Raw genomic sequence first — 12,596 nt, forward strand, 5'->3', positions numbered from 1 at the left:
TGAATTCTAACTCTTTTTCTTTGAAATGTATTTGATGCAGAGTTCTCAGCCCTTTGTAGCCAGCCCTTTGTAGCTTCTTGTGATCTCTCTCTCTCTCTCTCTCTCTCTCTCTCTCACACACACACACACAGATCTCACCCTCCTAGGATAGGAAGTTTGGAGCCAAATGCAGCAGCTGGTTAATCCAAGTTTTAAATGAAGCTCACTGCAAACATTTGCAGTCATAAATTCATCAGGTTTGATCAATGAAGGCCTTTTCCTGCATAATTTTAAGTATTCTGGACAAGTGCTGGGAATATTTCAGACTCAGGGTATGGTTTCACTTAGGAATTTGGAAGGGATGGGCACAGGGCTGGCTCAAATGGCCAGGCTGGCATGATTAAAGTTTTCCATAGAGAAAAGAGTTAAAGGTGTAGTCAGAGAAAGATAAAGAACTGTGAACTGTGTGTCAATGTGTTGGTTAAGGATCTCTCTTTGGGGAATATAGCAAATTTGTGATGTCATGCTTCATTTTACAATAGCAATAAGTATCTCAAACAAACCCAGAGACATGTCTGAATTATTACACATAAACTCCCTCCCTCCAAGGGATTCAATCACCTTGTTTACTTTGTAATGCCCGGAAGACAATAGCAAATGCTGATCATTACTAGGGCTTGGTGACGGTTTTAGGTGCTGTAATCAGTCAGCAGCTGTCAAGCCTTTTCTTACCACTGCATGGAACAGCTGAATCTTTTCTGCATCTGCCATCATTTTACTCTTGTATATAAGAATGGGTGTCTTTCAGTCTGTCTGTCTGTCTCCTTCCAAACTATCCAAATAAATTAGCTGGAATCTTCACAAACAGTAAAAACCCCACAGTCCTTTTCATAATGTTTAACTGACTAAGAAACAAGAATCTCAAAAAGATGAGAGTATAAGACCAGACTTTTAGGTTTTTACTTGAAACTCATCTAGAATTCTTTGCCTGCTAAATCAGATTGGAAATCTCTAGAGAACAGACTTTCTTAAAACATATCCAGTGCTTCCTGGCTGACGTGTAAATATAACCAAGAACAACATCCCTCATGATAATTTCGGACTTTAACTTCCAAATCCCAGACAAATCCAGGAAGTAATGGCCACTTGAGGCCTAGGTGAGCTATGAAATTTCATGGGGACCTCCACCACACATGCATACCTGATCTACTACCCAGAACTCCAACCTCAGCTCCCCTTCTTTTGATTCATTTGATGCACCAGAAATCACAGTCCCTCATTGTTCACAGTTGGAAAGTTCTGCTTTGGCTCCTTCTCCTGTCTTTCCTGTTTATGTAAGAGGGCCATCCAGAGGTTGCAGAGTAGCACAAGCAGCTGGTGGAAGTTGTCAGAATCATCTGAGGGTCTCAGAGAGGAAGTGAACTGGAAGAGGGTTATGGGGATATGGAAGTGAAATAGATCATGGGTGAAAAGGGCCCACCTCACGGTACTTTCCATAAAGTGTGGAAGTATGTGGGGGGGGAAATGATTGATCTTTTCTGAACAACAAGGAGCGCTTTGGTTCAGTCTGGTTTAAATTCAGAGTGAAGATGAAAGTTAATTCTTATTTTACCTAAGCAGGTTCTCTCATCCCTACTGGAAACCCCCTTTAAAACTTTCCATAACTACCGTATGTGTGAATGGAAAATATTCCCAGCTAGCTCACTAGGTTTACAAACCAGCTCATGAAATATTTTTTTTCTTAGACCCCACTATATAAACTCAGGGTGAGGAAGCTCACTACACTACCCATGGGGGTGCATATATTGCAGGTCTGGTAATGCACATATACTGGAATTCATGCTGCTGTGGCTCAGTTGATAATGGTATTTCTATTTTTGTTTTCATTGTGCCTTGTATTTCTCTAGGCTGAACTTGTTCAAAAGGCTCAGGAAACATTTAAGCAACGTGTACAATTTGTTTCAATGTAAAGTGGGCTGATCTGTTGACATATTTGTTTGTATACTTTTAGCCTATCCATGAGTCTTTTTTTGTTCAGATAAGAGCTCTGAGAGCATGCAGCAATAATTATCTGCAGTACATTGACTGAGGTGCTTTAAATAACTAAGATTTCACTCAAGGATCACTTGGTACCGAGCTGCAAAAGATGTCTACCTATCTCATTCCAATATCGAACCTGCATTCAATGAATATACAATATGTGCACAATATTTACCATTTAGGAGTGGCCTTGCCACGCAATAGTTTAAGGTTAAAACATCATTTCTGTATAAAGCTGATTTTTTTTCAAATTGCTTTAAATTTTCCTGCCTACTCAGATAGGCTTGGATTTATTTTATAGTTATATGTTAATATAGTATTTGTGAAAGTTGTTAGTTATAGGTCTTTTCCATCTCTACTTTCCATTATTCTGTCATTTTCTCTGAATGACTAATAGATTGGGTTTATCTGGCAGTCATCACACAAATCTCCACCATACATTCTGGTCAATACACTTTGTCCTTGACCTAAAATATCCTCCTTCTTTTGTCACAAGTCTATGCATTGCTCTTCCAATGCACCCAAAACCTGATCTGCCCACTCCCTGTGTAATGTCCTGAAAAGATTCTCTTCATATTCTGGACCAAATGTTTGGCTCAACCAGTTAGAGAGAACCTTACAAATCCATTCCAGATTTTACACAGGACACAGCATAGGTTGTGACAAGTAATACTACATTTTTGACCAGCTTCATGAATTAATTAAATAAGTAAAAAAATAATTGAAGTCTTCCTCTATTTCCTCTCTGGTTCCTAACCTAGTGATGGAACACAGTTAATGAATTCATGCTTTATTTAGAACTCCAGGTAGATGACATGTATTCAGTACAACCATTAGCTCTTTACTTTACAGTACTGAGTTTTGTTTTATTATTTCAAGTCTCAGAAATATGAGACAAATTCCAGTACCTTCATATCTGAACTGAAACAGCTTTTGTAGTGCATCTCATTCCTGACCAACATTCTCCCTGCTGTTCACATTCTGGACCCACACAGCTCTGTCAACGAGCCTGTAATGCTTCCTCTTGCTCTAGACCTACTCATAACTTGAGCAGAGAATGCCAATTGCATTATGATTTTGTCTGACATATGAATATATTTCCATAATGGACTAGAATGAAACAGATTCACCTAATTCGCTTCCCTTCTGACGATAGAAAAATGTGCATACAGGGTTAAATTGTGGAATAGGCTTAAGGATCATTAAAATCACAGTGGAAAGCCTTATCTACTGTCTGTTTGTTTGTTTTTCAAATAGCTGTGAGCTTCTCTTATTCAAATAAGAGCTCCTGGTGAGCATAGTAATAATTATCTACAGCCATTGATTACGCTACTTTGAGTGCTTTGTAATTTCACACATGGATCAGTAGTTTTAATTGGTATGCTGTAACCATTACTATTAATGATTGATAATGATCACTTATTTATACAATATTTTTGCAGCACCCAAAAGTGCATTCAGTGCTTTTTACCAATAGAAAGACAATCTCTGCCCAAACAGCTTAAAATCTTCTATTAAAATAAGTAACTACTATAATTCCAGTCTAATCATTGGGAAAATTCTGCTGTGTTATGCCATAGCTGAGACTAGATGATTGTAGTGGATCCTGCTGTCCTCAAATTGTATGATTATTAGATAGGATGCCACATGTGGGTTAGCAAAGCATAGCCAGGGGATTGGGTGAAGGAAGGCAAGGGACACCAATAAGATCAGACTATTACTCCAGCTAGGTGCTCATCTGGGACGTTCAGCTAAAAGCTGCACATGCACCCCAGGGCGCCGGTGCTAATTAATATTAAATATTATACACTCACTTCAGAATATGTGAGTCTTATAAAGAGATCTGAAATGGGGGAGGAGGAATAGCTTGGTGAATCACTGCTTGAGGGGGCCATGCATGGTCAGCAGCTCTTGAGCCAGTTGCGAGAGAGGCAACTAACAAGACATTGTCATGTATGCCTCTAGCACCAACACTGCACTGGCATTGCTAGAATAGTTTGCCTAGAGTTAACATTTGTGTGTATTTCCATAACGCATTTTATTTTGTTTTTAGTGACAAACTCATGCAGGGTTCTGGACTGACAAACTTTGAGGTTAAAGGCATGTGATTATCTTCATCCACAAAGCAGGGTTGGCTTCCCTCACACTGCCTGCAAATGGGCCTCACTCCTTACCTGGGAAGACAGACAAAAGTGAGCCCTACTGGCAATTGTCAATGTAGTGGAAATCGCACTTGTTCTGTGAGGTCAAAAGCTGGCAGCAGGAGAAGCAGGAGTGTGTTCTAGCCTGCTGTGGGGTGGGTCAGGCCTACTTGCTGAGAGAGGTGCTGACTTTCATTTTTCTGGATGGGTGCTCCACCCTGCTCTGCCCCGAGGCCCCATCCCAACTCCGCCCCTTCCCCCAATACCCCACCCTCGCTCTGCCTCTTCCTGCCCCTGCTCTGCCCTCCCCCAGTGACCCTCCCTCGCTCCCCCTCTTCCCGCCTCGCTCTCCCCTCCCCCCAGTGCCTCCCACACACCACCAAACAGCTGATTGGTGGGTGCTTAGCACCTACTATTTTTTTCTGTGAGTGCTCTAGTCCCAATGGGCTCAGCAGGCTAATCCCCCACACCACAAATATTTGGGAAAAGTAAAGACTGCCAGCTCCCTCAGAAGACAATTACACATAAAGTGTGTGGGGGGGGGGGAGGGCAGGGAAGAGGGGCATGGCCCTGCATGGGAGAAGCACAAAATATGCTTTTTTTGAAACTTTGGGACCCTCTCCGAAGTTTGCATTGGTAATGAAACTGCACTCCACCACTCTAACCGATGGGATGATGTGACCCAGCAGAGAGAGCTCTACCAGCCCCGACTGCTATAAGCACTAGATCACACACCGTCAAAGAACCCCTTAGGTTGGAGAATTAATTCTGTTATCCTTCATGGCAGAAAAACACCATAATTTTCTTTCTGTTCTGTTAAAAATTTTTGTTTCCAGTTTGGGCAGCTGAGTGTGCTGTGTGAGGCCCACACCCTTCAGTAGACAGGGACTCGAGAAGGGCTCCTGGGGGATGTTAGTTATGTTCCAGCATTAGGATATAAAGGGGCTATGATTTGGGGGATTTTTTTTTTTCATTCTTCCTATGTCTGACTGAATTGTGTAGACAATTTTGGTCAGGCAGTGAAATTTGTTTTACAACTGCAGGGGGGGAAATAATTAGCCCTTGACAGAGAAAAGATAGAATGTGTTCATCATGTGTTACAGAGGATGGGGGAGGAGGCATCAATCAGTAAGTACTGTTATGTTTTCCTAGAGTATCAAATGTTCCCCATAGTTCTTTATTGAAATCATTATTTGTCACTCAATGAGCTATTGCTGTTAGCCAAAAAGTAATAGTTTTGTATGTGTAGCACAATAAATAGTGTTTAAAAGTTTATTATCAAACATACTGCACGCTATAATAAAAGCGATTTATGCTCAAACGTCTATTCAGAAATGCAGAATAGTGTTGAAATGCCAAGATGTGGGTTCGTCAAACAAGCTAAAAGGTGGCTTTTCTTCTGATAAAACACAGGCTTGTTATTGCAATCCACTTTTCCCCTGCTCCTTCCCCCTGTAAACACATAATCAGTTCCAATTGAAATTACTTTCAAGGGTATGTTATGCAAATCGAATTTATTTAGCATTTACTGAATGAAAGTCAAAACTGCCTTTAGGTGCACAGGAACATGTGGAGAGTGGAAACCAGAGGCAGAGCAGAAGGGTAAATGGAGACTGGCTGTAATTGCTGACTAACTACCTGCATGGAAGAAGGGCAGAGGGAGGGCTGCTGCTGTGGGTGGGTGGGTGGGAAAGTTAGCATCTAACATCTCCTAGGGAGGTTAGGAGATTGAAAGGGATGGAGTTGAAAGGACTGGAGACTAGTAGAGAATTAGAAGAGAGAAAATGTGAGACCCCCAGCATCAGTTTGAGGGGAAAAGGTGTACAAAGAAGCTGGAGGAAAGAGGTTGGGCAGGGAGATGGTTGCAGTAAACTTCTGCTGAACACTGCCAATGCTGCTTTTGAGACATTTGTAAGATCCTGAATGAAGAGGGATGTGGGGGTAGAAGAGAGATGCAAGGAGGGTTATTACAAAGTCATGGTCCCCACTTTCAAAGACTTCAATGGACTGGGGCTTGACAGTCTAAAGCAGTGGCCACCAAACTTTTCAGGGTTACATCCCCTTTGCCCCTGTCTGCACCCCCTGGAGCTGGGGTTGGGAGCGGAGCCACAGCTCCAGGGGAGGAGAGGCATGGATGGGGTAAGGGGGCCAAGGCTGGGGCAAACGTGGGTCTGGGACCAGGATCAGGGTCGCGACCAGGGGCCAAGGCTAGGGGCAGGCCAGAGCCGCAGCTGGGCTGCAGGGGGCACGGGGGGGGGGGGAGGCAGCAGCCAGGCCCACAGCCAGGTGTGGCTCCACTCCCAGGCTTGCCCCCTGCCTTGGCCCCAGGCTGAGAATGGAGCCGCGGCCAGGGGCTGAGGCTGGGGGCTGGTGCGGAGCTGGGAATGGAGCCACGCCGAGGCTAGGGACAGAGCCAGGCACGGGACCAGAAGCCGGGGACACAGCTGGGGGCGTGACCGGAACAGAGCTGGGGGTGGGGAGGGGCTGGGTGGTGTTCCCTCCCTGCCCCTGTGGGGGCTGGCTAGGGCCATCCCCCAGACGTTCCTCCATGCCCCCCTAGGGGGGCACACCCCACACTTTGGGGACCTCTGGTCTAAAGGCATCTCCTTCCACACTATCCTGAGAAGAAGTTCAACAGGGCTGATGATGAAGCTGGTGGTGCCCAGGACAAAACTTGCCATGCTGGGAGATGAAGTATTTTCGGTGAAGAGCTTCTGGCTTTGGAATCCTCACTTACAGGAGATAAGAAGGAATCTATGTCTTGCATCCCTTAGAAAAGATCGCCAGATACATTAGTCTGCACAAGCCTGTCCTCAATGGAAGGAGGCACCAAGGGAAATTCCACCTCCTGGTCCATAGATAACAGTGTAACAGTTACAGGGTGCTGCAGAAACCCAATCTCTTTTTTATATATTTCAAACCTACATACCAAAGTGATTAGTGCATTAGACTTAAATAGACATCCAGATAGATTAGATGGAAGGGGAGTCTGTGAAAGCTGATGGGAGCTATAGATGTGGAACTAAAGAACTGGGGATGGCTTGGGTGGGTTGCTAGCTGAAAGGGAGATAAGAGAGTGGAGGAACAGAAAGAGGTAGAATAGACAAAGAATAGGAAGAGGCTCCCTCAGGAGCACTTTAATGACATGAAAATCAAAAAGGTATCTTACAAAAAGTAGAAACAGGACAAATTTCTAAGGAGGAGTACAAACGAATAGCACAAGCATACAGGGATAAAATCAGAAAGGCTAAGGTACAAAATGAGTTACACCTAGCAGGGGACATGAAAAGCAATAAGAAGAGGTTCTTTAAATACATTAGGAGCAAAAGAAAATAAAAGGAAAGTGTAGATCCTCTATTTAGCAGAGGAGAGCTAATAACTGTTGACATCAAGAAGGGTGAGGTATTCAATGCCTATTTTGCTTCTGAGTAACAGCCGTGTTAGTCTGTATCCGCAAAAAGAAGAACAGGAGTACTTGTGGCACCTTAGAGACTAACAAATTTATTAGAGCATAAGCTTTCGTGGACTACAGCCCACTTCTTCGGATGCATATCCGAAGAAGTGGGCTGTAGTCCACGAAAGCTTATGCTCTAATAAATTTGTTAGTCTCTAAGGTGCCACAAGTACTCCTGTTCTTATTTTGCTTCTATCTTCACTAAAATGGTTCATGGAGATCAGATACTCAACACAATTAATATTAACAACCAGGAGGAAGGAATTTGAGCCAAAATAGGCAAAGAACAGGTTAAAGAACATTTAGATAAGTCAGATGTATTCAAGTTGGCAGGGCCTGATGAAATTCATTGAAGGGAACTTAAGTAACTAGCTTAAGCAATCAGTAGCACTTATCTTTGAGAACTCTTGGGGGAGGCTCCAGATGACTGGAGAAGGGCAAACGTAATGCCTGTCTTTAAAAAGATGAACAAAGATTACTCTGGGAATTATAGACCCATCAGCCTAACTTTGTTTAATGATTTGTTCCAGTATCTTTCCTGGTATCAATCAATTTGTAAGCACTTAGAGGATAGTAGGTCAAAAGGAATAACCAGCATGGATTTATCAGGAACAAATCATTCCAAACCAACCTAATTGCCATCTTTGGTAGGGTTATTGACCTAGTAGATAGGGGAGAAGCAGTAGCTGTGATACATCTTGATTTTAATAAGGCTTTTTACATAGTTCCATATGACATTCTCATAAGCAACCTAGGGAAATGCAGGCTTAGATGAAATTTCTCTAAGGTGGGTGCACAACTGGTTAAAAGACCATACACAAAGAGTAGTTATCAATTGTTCGCTGTCAAACTGGGAGGGTGTATCTAGTGGGTTCCCACAGAAAACAGTCCTGATTCTGGTAGTATTCAGTATTTTTAATAGTGACTTGGATAATGGAATGGAGAGTAAACTTATAAAATTTGTGGATGGCACTAAGCTGAGAGGGGTTACAAACACTTTGGATGGCAGGATTAGAATTCAAAGTAATCTTGACAAACTTGAGAATTTGTCTGAATTCAACAAGATTAATTCCAATAAAGTCTAGTGAAAAGTACTTCACTTGGAAGGAAATATCAAATACACCACTACAAAATGGGAAATAACTGCCTACGTTGTAGTACTGTTGAAAAGGTTCTGGGGGTAATACTGGATCACAACCTGAATATGAGTGAACAGTATGATGCAGTCAAGAAAAAGGCTAATATCAATCTGGGGTATATTACCTGGAGTGTTGTATGTAAGAAATGGGCGCTAATTGTCTTTCTCTACTAGACACTTGTGAGGCTGGAGTACAGTGTTCCATTTTGGGCACCACACTGTAGGAAAGATTTGAACAAATTAGAGAGACTGCAGAGGAGACCAACAAAAATGATAAAAGATTTAGAAAACCTGCCTGTAGTGAGGCCGAGTGGCCTCCCTCTGCATGGGAGAGCGAGGGTCCACTATATGCCCCATGGTGGGTGGAGCCTAGCCTTCCCCACCCCCGTCACTGGACGTGCCGGGGCAGAGCCAGAAGTATAAGAGGAAGGCCCTGCAGCTCAGTCGGCGCAGAATCTGCGGAGAAGAAGGATGCTCCTGCCGTACCCGGGAGGGGACCGAACACCCGGCTGTCCCCTAGCCACAGAATTGGGAGACCCCGACAAGGAGTGGCCCGGACTGCCAGCTGCGGCGTATCCCGAGGAACTGGAGGAGCGAGAGGTACCAAACCCCAGGGAGGCAGGAAGTGGCCCAGGGGCAGCCCCGGAGCAGCCGGTTGCAGAGCCGGGATGGCTCAGTCAGCGAGTTGCGGAGGGATCCCTGCTGATGCAGGGGCAGCCAATCCTACCTCTGCCAGGGCATTGGGCTGGAACACGATAGAGTAGGGTTGTCCCGCATCCCCCTGCCACTCCACCCTGGGGTAACCAACGCCCTACACTTCGCGGGGAAGCTCCCACCCTTACCAACTCCCTTATAAACTGTTGCTTTGCTTGCTGCCTGAGCCCCACCCAGGCTAAAGCTAGCCATGAGACTGTTTGTTTCCTCACAGCCTGAGCTCCCTCAAGCCCAGACCCCAGCCCACCTGTGGACTGTTGCATTGCTGGCGCCCTGAGCATCCTGCATTGTTGCATCCTGAGCCCTGCCCAGGCTAAAGCCAGCCACAAGACTGTGTTTAGTTGAGGGTCGCATGAGCCTCCACAAGCCCAGGCCCACACCAGCTCCATGAACTGTGATTGCCTGGCAAACGGCCTGAGCCCCACCCTGGCCAAAGCCAGCCCCGGTAGGCTGTGTTTAATTGCTGGCAGCTTCAGCCTGCCTCCCCAAGCCCAGGCTAAAGCCTGACCATGACTGTTTGGTGCCCAGCACTATTGTGGGGCTGGGAACTAGAGGATCTGTGGGGCCTTGCTCCACCTAGGGGTGGAGAAAAAGGCCCTAGACCAGGGGTCGGCAACCTTTCAGAAGTGGTGTGCCGAGTCTTCATTTATTCACTCTAATTTAAGGTTTTGCGTGCCAGTAATACATTTTAACATTTTTAGAAGGTCTCTTTCTATAAGTCTGTAATATATAACTAAACTATTGTTGTATATAAAGTAAATAAGGCTTTTAAAATGTTTAAGAAGTTTCATTTAAAATTAAATTAAAATGCAGAGCCCCCCGGACTGGTGACCAGGACCCAGGCAGTGTCAGTGCCACTGAAAATCAGCTCGCGTGCTGCCTTTGGCACACGTGCCATAGGTTGCCTACCCCTGCCCTAGACCCTTCTGCGGCTTTGTGCTTGGCCAGACAAGCCCAACCGAGAGACGGCCTATGCCTTGTGACCTCTAAATGGTGGGGCAAGCCCGGAAGCAACCTGAATGAGGGGCCTCCTTCCGCACGGAGAGCGAGGGTCCACTACACTGCCCTATGAGGAAAGGTTAAAAAATCTGGGCATGTTTAATATTGAGAAACGAAGACTTGGTGGGGGGACGGACTCATTAGCAGTCTTCAAATATATTAAGAGCTGTTATAAAGAGGATGGTGATCAATTGTTCTCCATGTCCATTGAAGATAGGACAAGAGGTAATGCACTTAATCTGCAGCAAAGGAGGTTTGGTTAAATATTAGGAATTAGTTTTCTAATTATAAGGATAATTGAGCTCTGAAATAGGCTTCCAAGGCAGGTTGTGTAATCATTGGAGGTTTTTAAAAACAGGTTGGACCCTGTCAGGAATGGCCTAGATTTACTTGGTTCTGCTTCTGTGAGGGCAGCTGGACTTGATGACCTGTTGATATCCCTTCTAGCCCTACATTATAATGGTTCTATAAGAGCAGGAGAGGAATGATAACTGGGGAAATGAGACAGAGACAAAGGAGGGAGTGAAACTCTCCAACATACATTCATGCAATAAACAGTAGAGATAGACATGAACCAGACCGCCAGAACCAAACATCCCAAACTATGGGAAGCTCTGAACTTGACTAGTGCCTAGGAGTGGCCAATGGGTCAAATCTAATCCTGAGATTTGAGCCTCTGTTGGCTTCAGGAAAATTTAAATACAGGTCTATATGCTTGGACTTAAAGCCCATCTCTGCTGAAAATACAGTCTGTTTTGTAATGTCAAAAATCCCTGTGATTTGTTATAAAAATAAATGAAGTGGAAAAGAAGACAGGAGAAAAGAGAAGAAGAAGAAAAGGAAAAAAAGTGACTTTTTTTTTTAATGAGTTGGGGAGGGAAAGGAGCGCTAACAACTCAGCTACTGTGTGTAGAAAGCAGAATTGCTGAGCTTCCCACACACAATAGGAACTCCCAGGATAGTTCTCCTGGTTTGTTCAGTAATTGCAAATTGTGCAAGATGCATTCATAGGCAACTAGATGTAATTGCCAACATTAGTGATTACAGAGAATACATCTGTTTTATCCTGATTTTGAAAATGTCACGATAAACAGAATTTCTTTATACTCAAGGCCATTTTAAGATCAGTGTCTTCGTGTGTGGGCTTTATTGCTTCTAAATGTCTTGAAGGACCATTGCCTTTTCCCCACTATCTTGGCATCATTGCAAAAGTATGTAATAATTTAGTTAATCAACTGAAGGGCAATTTTTCTGGTGAACACATAAAAAAGTATATCATCTGGATTACTATACAAGAACAATCTCAGTGCCTCTATAAATTAATCAGATTTTGGAGTGGACAAATATTTTTTCTGATCATTAGAGGCAGCTCAAACTAATATATCTGGAAATTCAGCCCTGCTTCAACTGGCTCTTATTTGATTAATGGGCCATGGGTAGAGCAAGTGAATTAGTGCTACATTTATAACTTGGAGCTGGGGGTGTGAGTCCCAGCTTGAGCAGACATACTTGCATTCGCTCATATTGAGCTAGCACACTAAAAATAGTAGTGTAGCAATGGTACCCACTCCCACTGGTAGAAGCAGTGGTGGCATGGGGACTAGCCATTCCGAGTACAAACCCAGATGGACCCTTTATGCACATATTAGGGGTGGCCATCCTGTGCCTCCACTTGACACTGCCCATGCTACTATGGCTACACTAATATTTGTAATGTACTGGCTTGATGGGAGTTAGTGAGAGTATGTCTACTCATACAGGGAATCATGTCCCCAGCTTCAGCTGTAGACATAGCCATAGTGTCAGAAGTCCTTGGTTCTGCTTCTAGCTCTGTTACTGATTCACTGCATAACTTTGGGGAACCTCTCAGTGGTATTTCTCAGTACCTATCAGTATGAGAAATAAAATGGTCCAGAGTTCAGACCACTACATTTAGATTTGGGAGACATGGATTCAATTCCCTGCTCCCCCCCAGAGTTCCTGGGTGACCTTGAGCAAGTCATTTAGTCTCTGTGCCTGAGCTGCACATTTGTAAAGTGGTGATATTAGTACTTCTCTACCTCACATGAGTGTTGTGAGGGTAAATACATTACAATTATGAGATGTTCTGGTACTACGGTAATCAACAGCA

The sequence above is a fragment of the Malaclemys terrapin genome, chromosome 4 (genome assembly GCF_027887155.1).
Source record: "Malaclemys terrapin pileata isolate rMalTer1 chromosome 4, rMalTer1.hap1, whole genome shotgun sequence".
Lineage (NCBI taxonomy): Eukaryota > Metazoa > Chordata > Testudines > Emydidae > Malaclemys > Malaclemys terrapin.